Below are 8,588 nucleotides of genomic sequence, written 5' to 3'. Positions count from 1 at the left end.
AACCGTAGCATCTATCTTACCGTGATGTTTACCGTAGAATGAATAACCGTAGCATCACGGTAAGATAGATGCGACCAAGAATGAATAACCGTAGCATCTATCTTATCGTCATACTTACTGAAGGTCAACTTCTCTATGACTGGGTTGTTGTCCGAATCGTGGCTTGCGCCACTTGATGAACTCCCACGATCTTTGGGTGGGTCGGACTTTGAAGCAAGTACTTCCCGAAGCAATTCTTGAGTGCGGCGTTCTCATTGAGCTTCACGCTCAATCTCTAAGGCCACTCTTTGAGCTGCACGCTCGGCCTCAATGGCCGCGCTTCGTGCCGCCTCTTCCGCCTTTCTTTGTTGTTTTCGTTCTTTGCGTTCGCCGCGCTCGCGTTCTAAAGCAAGTCGATTTGCTTCTTGTCTATCCATCATGGCCATCATCTACTGGACCATTGTCTCCATAGGGTGTGGTGCACTTGGTGGCGTAGATGGCGAAGGGGGAGGGTTGAATAAATCATCTCCTGGTGGGGAAACATCTTCGTCGCCTCTCTCATGCTCATCACCTATATGCAAAGTATCCATTCCGCTTAGGGTGACGACCATGCACTATGATCTTGGGTTCTTAAGTTCACGAGGAACTTGGGTTCTTGAGGGCCTTGGGTTCTTGTTTCTTGAGGGTTCCTTCTGCTGGCAAATCGCGTTTGAGAAGGATCTTCTCTTCACCCGAGTTCTACTCCTTTCTGCAGACGCACCCCTTGGCGGCCTTGCGCTCACACCAAGGTTGCTTTTTCCCACCTCACGTCGATTGGCCGGCCGCTAAGTGCACGATCCGCTCTCAATGAGTGAAAAGAGACACAAGGGGAGGCTGGACAAGCCCTTCTTTCTTGGGATTCCTGTCACTCTTCAACAAAACACGATTAGGAATCGACACGCCCAAGCGAACTTGGGTTCGTGCGACCTCAACAAACAAAAAAAATTCTTCTGGTTCTTGTGGTTCTTTCCTTGAGTAGTACAGAACACTTCCAAAGCTCTGATATCAATGTTACCTCAAGGAGCAACAAATTCAGTTGCACATATGATGAATGGGGTGAACAAGGTTCTACGTGACTTCATACCTCAAATCACAATGCCATTTCTTGATGATGTGCCCATCAAAGGATGTGAAGACAAAGATAAAGATGAAGTTATGGATTCAAGGGGGTGCCGTAAGTTTGTTGCAGACCATATCGAAGATTGTGAGAAGATTTTTTCAAAGCTGGAAGAAGTTAATCTTATCTTGTCAGGGCAAAAATCTGTATTTGGTGTTAATGAAGTGTTGATTGTGGGGCATATGTGTGGTCCTTATGGTAGAAGGCCTTGTCCAAAAAAGATGGATGTAATAAAAAACATGAAAGAAACATGTACAACTATAACTGAAGCTCGAAGATTTCTTGGTGCTTGCGTCTTCTATCTTATTTGCATACCACATTATACACATGTAGCAGATCCCCTTTATAGGTTGTTGAGAAAGAATTAGAGGTTTCGATGGGAAGAAGAGCACACAACAGCCATGAGAAAGCTAAAGAATATACTTCTTTCATCGCCAACCTTAAGAAAGGTAGACTATGCATGTGAGAGACCTGTCATTGTGGCAGTGGACACGAGTCCTACAGGGATAGGATGGGCAGTAGGGCAAGATATGATGAAGGAAAAAGGTATGTGGTGAGATTTGGAGCCAAGATTCTAAGTTCTCGCCAACGCGATTATGCACAAGTAAAAAGGGAACTATGGGGGGTAGTTACAACATTGAGGTGTGACAAGGAGTACTTCATAGGGGCATCAGAGGTTGTGGAAACTGATTGTTTGTCTCTTCTTGGAATGATCACAAACTGTTCGACTCATGATATTGCAATGCTGCAATGGGTAGCCTATATAAAGTCCTTGAATCCTGAGTTCAAGCATATTGCAGGGAAAGACAATCCAATGGCAGATATGCTATCTAGGGCAAGGTATGAAGATGAACAGGCATGATTATTGAGGGAGATGATGTAGGCACAAAGTTTTATACTATTGATCATGCAAAGAGTAGTCATGCATGTTTTGTGTCTTCACTTGAGTCCTTTTTAGAGGAACTATATGAGGATGAATGGCTCTTGATAGGTCGCTACTTAAGTACTCTGCAGAAGCAGGATGATTGGACTGAGCAAGAATTTAGGAGGATAAGTAGAAAAGCATATGGATACTTCTTGAGGGATAGCTACTTATGGAAACATCCTAAACGAAGAGATGGAATACCATTGCGTGTAGTATGCGATAAGGTTACTCAGTAACAAATCATCAAGGAGTTCCATGAAAGTTTATGGGCAGGACATCGAGGTGTATGGGCAACATTTACCAAGGTAAAAGAAAGGTATTGGTGGAAAGGGATGTATAAGGATGTGGCTGAGTTTGTGGAGTCTTGTGTGACATGCCAAATGTATTCAAATGTATGGCATGGTGATGGACTACATCCTACTTATCCATTAGCCATGCATTATAAACGGATTGTGGACTTGGTTACAATGCCTTTGGGACTTTGGCAAATGAGGTATTTGGTGCTTGCAAGAGAAGATTTGTCCAATCAAGTTGAAGGGCGTGCATTGAGGACAAAGAGTGCACAAGCTGTATGTAAATTTCTTCTTGAAGATGTGATTTGTCGCTATGGGTGTGTGGGAAAGATAACTGTAGATAGAGGAGGATTGGATGCTGATGAAGCAAGGGAATTCTTCTCTAGAATGGGCATCAAACTAGCTTTAACTTGTGCTTATAACCCAGAGGGAAATGGCAAAAGTGAAAGAGGGCATCCTCCAATAATCAAAGCTTTAGCTAAGGCTTGTGAAGGTAAGCTTGGAGAGTGGCCAGGGTTACTGCCATTTGCATTGTGGGCTGACCATACAACACATAGTTCAGTCATTGGCTATATGCCTGTTGAATTAATCTATGGTCAAAAACCTTTGATGCCAATTGAAGATGTAGTTATTACATGGAATGTATTGCCATGGGAAGATGGAATGAGTAGAGAAGACCTTCTTGCATTGCGCATACCGCAATTGGAAAGAAGGCCTGAAGACATTGAGCTTGCAAAAGCTCGACCAAAGAATGCAAGGTTGAAAAACAAAGACAGATTTGACAAGATGCATAGGCTCAAACCAAAAGACATTGAAGAAGGTGATTGGGTGTTGGTGTACGATAGTAGCCTTGAAAACCAACACTCTACAGTAAGGAAGCTTGCAAAGAGATGGTTTGGTTCTTATGTTGTCAAACATGTGCATGCATGTCACGTGGCACATCTAACCCTATGTGTCCGTGGACAAGGTACAGTATGATCAGGATTCAGTTCAGTCAAGTCAATCTAAAATAGGAAGTGTTCTGGCACTTTTGTGAGTCTGTTCGCAGACCGTGCATGCCCAAGCACTTAGTGTAGATGCATATCCTCTGGTTGCACAGAGCATGATCATAAGCATTCCCATCAGAATCCATCAGGGGAATTTTCCAGTGCATTTAGCCTATTTTACCTATTTTTGACATTTTTCACTTATTATTTCTAAGTGACTTTTGCTGGAAAGTAGGTAGGGCAAATTGAGTAAGTTTGTATATAAGTAAACCTAGGCTAGCACTATTTGGCAGAAGAGGCAACAGGAGCCAAGCTCAGCAGGCAACTTCTCAAGCAAGAACTTGGTGGATTTCCTCCAAGCAAGAAGAACCATCTCCCCTAGCGTTTTCTTCATCCACAGCCTCAGCCTAGCGTTTCCAAGCATCATCGCCTAGCCCTGCATCAGCCTGGCATTTTTGCATCTGGACACCATCACCACAGACCCCATCAGCTAGCGTTTTTGGTAATCCCTGACCTAGCGTTTTCAGCAGTAGAAACCTCAGCATGCAACGTTTTTCAGCCATGAAGTACCTGCAGTTTCAGCCCTAAAAGAGTAGCAGATTCAGCCCGGAAAGACCAGCAGTTTCAGCCCTTAAGAACCTCAGTTTTCAGCTCTAAGGAAGTGCAGATTTTCAGCGACAAAGACCTACAGAATCAGCCCCAAAACCAGCGTTTTGGACTTTTGCAGATTTCAGCACATAGCGTTTTTGGACAGCAGATAAAAGATTGCACATTTCAGCCCTTATGTCGGTGTCGTCATCCCCGTCGTCATCGTTGACATAGCCTAGACTTGCATCAGTCACATGAGTCATCATTGTACCAGTTTGTGCAATCATAAGTAGACCACTCTCGTGACGAGAGTGGGGCCTTCGGAGGAGGGTTTTACGTCTCTAGTGTCGTATTTCTCTTCTCTCTCTATCTCTCAGTTTCATACACTTGCACGCACAATGTTCATTCACTTTGTTTGTGATCATAGCATTCTCTCATTAAGAACGGAAGGCTCTCCCTACTTGCATCAGTCACATGAGTCATCATTGTACCAGTTTGTGCAATCATAAGTAGACCACTCTCGTTGACGAGAGTCGGGCCTTCGGAGGAGGGTTTTACGTCTCTGGTGGCGTATTTCTCTTCTCTCTCTATCTCTCAGTTTCATACACTTGCACGCACGGTGTCCATTCACTTTGTTTGTGATCATAGCATTCTCTCATTAAGAACGGAAGGCTCTCCCTTCCATAAGAACAAAAGGAACCTTGAGCACAGTTCGGAGCACTCATCTTGAGCAAAGTTCAAACATTCATTCCGCTGCACCTAACATTGGTATCAGAGCTTTCGTGTTCTGTATCACTCAAGGGAAGAACCACAAGAATTTTTTTTTCCTGTTGTGGTCGCACGAACCCAAGTTCTCTTGGTCGTGTCGATTCCTAATCGTGTTTTTGAAGAGTGACAGGAATCCCAAGAAAGAAGGGCTTGTCGAGCCTCCCCTTGTGCCTCTTTTCACTCATTGAGAGCGGACCGTGCAGTTAGCGGCCGGCCAATCGACGTGAGGTGGGAAAAAGCAACCTTGGTGTGAGCGCAACGTCGCCAAGGGGTGCACCCGCGGAAAAGAGCAGAACTCGAGTGAAGAGAAGATCCTTCTCAAACACAGATTGCAAGCGAAAGAAAACCCTCAAGAACCTCAAGAACCTCAAGACACTCAAGAACCCAAGAACCCAAGACCCTCAAGAACCCAAGTTCCTCGTGAACTTAAGAACCAAAGATCATAGTGCATGATTATCACCCGAAGCGGAATGGATACTTCGCATACAGGTGATGAGCATGAGAGAGGCGACGAAGAATTTTTCCCACCAGGAGGTTTTTCCGACCCTCCCCCTTCCCCATCTACGTCAAGGATTGTACTAACTCCTATGGAGGCTTTTGACTAGATGTTCATGGAAAGGAAGTTAGAACGCGAAGCAAGACATGCAGAAAGAATGGTAGAAATGGAACGCAGACACGCAAAAAGAAGAGCAGAAAGCAAAGCAGAAATGGAGTGCAAACACCAAGAAAGAATGGCAGCCGCCGTCAAAGTAAAGAGCGACCAACACATGAAAGAGTTCTTGCGACTCTTTTCTCAAGTGCAGACACAAATGCAAGAGATTCGAGAAAAGGAGACTCTCTCAGTCTCTTCTTCTCCAAAGCATGATAGACAGGATTTGCATGATGGTACGCATGATGATTTGAATGATAATGATGAGCATGATGATTTGAATGCGAATGACAAGCCTGATGATTTGGTTGGCAATGACAAGCATGATGATTTCCATGATGATCAAGAAGTGATTTCTCACAAGCATGATGTTTTGCATGAAGATGACATTATTGTTCACAAGGATGATGAGTTAGTTGATGCTTTTTCTAGCGAAGCTAACCTCGTTGCAGATTCGATCAATCACAAAGGATCGATCTTGGCTCTCGAGCCTAGGTCAAAAGGACCCCCTCAGAAAGAACCCCTTCAAGAAGAACCGATCTGGGCTCTCGAGCCTAGGTCTCAAGAACCCTCACAGGAAGTATTATGTGTTCGCATGATTGATAGCACGCATTATTCGAGTGTTTCATTCGCGATCGTTTCCTTTATTTTAGTCAGCGTTGGAAAGGGCGAAGGGGGAACATACCCAGCACACTCCAAGCTTGCCTCTCTATAGCCCAGGGATTAATCCGCACCCCTAACCACACAGAACCACATACACACGCACACTATCTACCAATCTCCAATGCACCGACTCGCCTACGAGCACCACTGGTTATACACACTCACTTATAAACTCCAAGCATAATTGGCTCGACAACACACAACCATAACTGCTAATGCATAGCACACTCATCAAATCTGCAAACACACAATAAGCTCGTCCAACCTCTCTCACCCTCTTTCTTTGCACACACACACAAAAAGACCCGGAGCCACACGCTACCATGGATTAACCCGTACAAGACAAGACGAAAGAGACAAGAGAACTCGAATAAGTGAACAAGACCCTAGACAACCAGGATATCACAAAGGCATAGTACAATGATGGCGGCGATCGATTCGGTGCAATCCAGCGCGGAAGGGTGCAATCCAGCACCCTTCCGCGGCTAAAGGCAGCTCGCACTGGCGGCCTCACTCTCTGCTTCATAGGTCCTTGTCAAAAAATGCCCGAGGCCACCCTCGTTGGCAGCCCTAATAGCACTCCTTTTGTATGTAGTCCTCGGTACTCCTTACACTGGCGACCCCCAGCTTTTGTTCACGGACATGCACTCTTGGCACCTCTTCATGCAAACTAGACCGTGTAACCCAAGAAAACCTCCACTTAGTAGTGCTTCCTTTCTCCTCTGCAGCTTTTGCTTACTGCTCACGACCCCTTCCCTGCAGCCCTGCACAGCCGGTATCGGCCCCTCCTTTGATGGCGCTGCTCTCCTGCAGCCCGTTTCCTCACGCCTACCTTAATTGGCGCACCCGGCCGCCCTCTCCTCGTCTATTGCAGCTCGTCACCCTGGTGGTGGCAACCCCTTAATTGACAGCTCATGGCGTTCACCCACGTGGTGCTACTGCTCGCCATGTAGCACTGGCCCCTTGATGGCATCTCCTGCATGCACTCTCCACCTGTGTAACCTTTCTTCATGCAGGCGACCAGATGGCGCCACCACCCTAATGCACACTACAGCATCCTCAATTAGCTTTTCCATCCACCTGGCGCTTCTTGGTCATGGAACCGCAGCACTGTGCCATCTCCATGCAAAATGCCCATTTTTTTGGGTAATTTTGTTAACTTCAAGCTTTTCTTTTAAAAAACCTTCCTTAGCCCTACTTCACACGTCCACCATGACTCTCTCTTTAACCAAGAGAATGGTCATGCTTATGGTCGGCCAGCTGCTTCGAGTCCGCTTACATGCCATACCGCTATCAAAACAAAGCTCCAAGTCTTCATGACCGTAAATAAACGAAGGCCGCTCCACAAGAATAGTCCCGGGGTGACGAGATCTTCGCCTAGAGAGGTGATGACCTATTAGCTCGTTCACTAGTTTGTTGACATCGTCCACACCTTCTGGAATGCATTGCCGCTCTTCAACACAATCGGTAGGGCAAGGTTGCCCAACCCCCTGGCTAGCTTCTTTCTACACAGCTTCGACCATCGCTTTGCCAACATCTTCAAACTTGTCCTGCGAGCTCTGATCCATAGCTTCCTTTGATTCTTCATGCATAGACGCTTCGACCAAGACCGCATCCTTGCTAGCCGGGCTAACAGACTCTTGTATAGCAGCACACCAAATTGGAGGTACAAACTGAAACGAATGACCAGAATGGCTTACCAATGGCAAAGTAGCTATCTCTTTGACGCTTGAACTTTCTTTTGACACATGAGCTCCGTTGTCGAGCTATACCCATAGTCTGCCGGCTTCAACAAACCCATCTCCAGCTTCTTCTTTGCTTTCCTGCTCTTAACCTTTGCCAATCAAACCATTTGCGCATAGTCCTCTGCACCACCACACTCGACCTTCTCTTTGATTCGCGGATGCAAGCAGGCTAAAAACTGCTCTCGCTTGAAATGATCTCCATTTTGTACACACGTAACAGAAGCTAGTTTCTCCCAAATAGACTCAAATTTATCCAATCCAAAAACAAAGCAAAATCTTCACTTACATCCTGCTTTAGCTTGCCCAATTGCTCACCCAAGTCCGATGGAGAAACCCGCTTCTGAAAAGCTTCAACAAACTGTTTGCGAATCTCGCTCAGCGACTGCCGATCTGCAACCTTCAATCCTTCAAACCAGGCTTTGGCTCGTCCTTGTAGACCAATGGTACTGCCTTCAATTTGGCTTCATGTCCACAACTTCTCAACTGCAACAGGTATAGCTCTAGATCTGAAAACCAATCCGCAGCCTCTTCTTCTCCAGCAAGCACCAAGTCAATAACATGCATCATCTTCAGGCTTTAAAACTTCACCGCGGAGCAATCAGTAGGTCCTCAGTGGGGGCACCACTGATGGAAAGGGGAAACAAACCCAACACACTCCAAGCTTGTCTCTCTATAGCCCAGGGATTAACCCGCACCCCTAACCACACAGAATCACACACACGTACACTATCTGCCAATCTCCAATGCACCGACTCGCCCACCGGCTATACACACTCACTTATAAACTCCAAGCATAATTGGCTCGACAACACACAACCATAACTGCTAATGCATAT

General features: G+C 45.9%; 1 pseudogene; it reads right to left on the bottom strand.

Moving 5' to 3' along the window:
• Positions 1–7,975: 7,975 nt before the first annotated feature.
• LOC147435119 (uncharacterized) lies at positions 7,976–8,316 on the bottom strand (annotated as a pseudogene).
• Positions 8,317–8,588: the final 272 nt, after the last annotated feature.

This window comes from Adiantum capillus-veneris, chromosome 19 (genome assembly GCF_014529385.1).
Source record: "Adiantum capillus-veneris isolate H3 chromosome 19, ASM1452938v2, whole genome shotgun sequence".
In the NCBI taxonomy this organism is placed as follows: domain Eukaryota; kingdom Viridiplantae; phylum Streptophyta; class Polypodiopsida; order Polypodiales; family Pteridaceae; genus Adiantum; species Adiantum capillus-veneris.
Note: the sequence above shows the minus strand (reverse complement) of the source record. Positions and strands in the feature narration are given on the sequence as shown.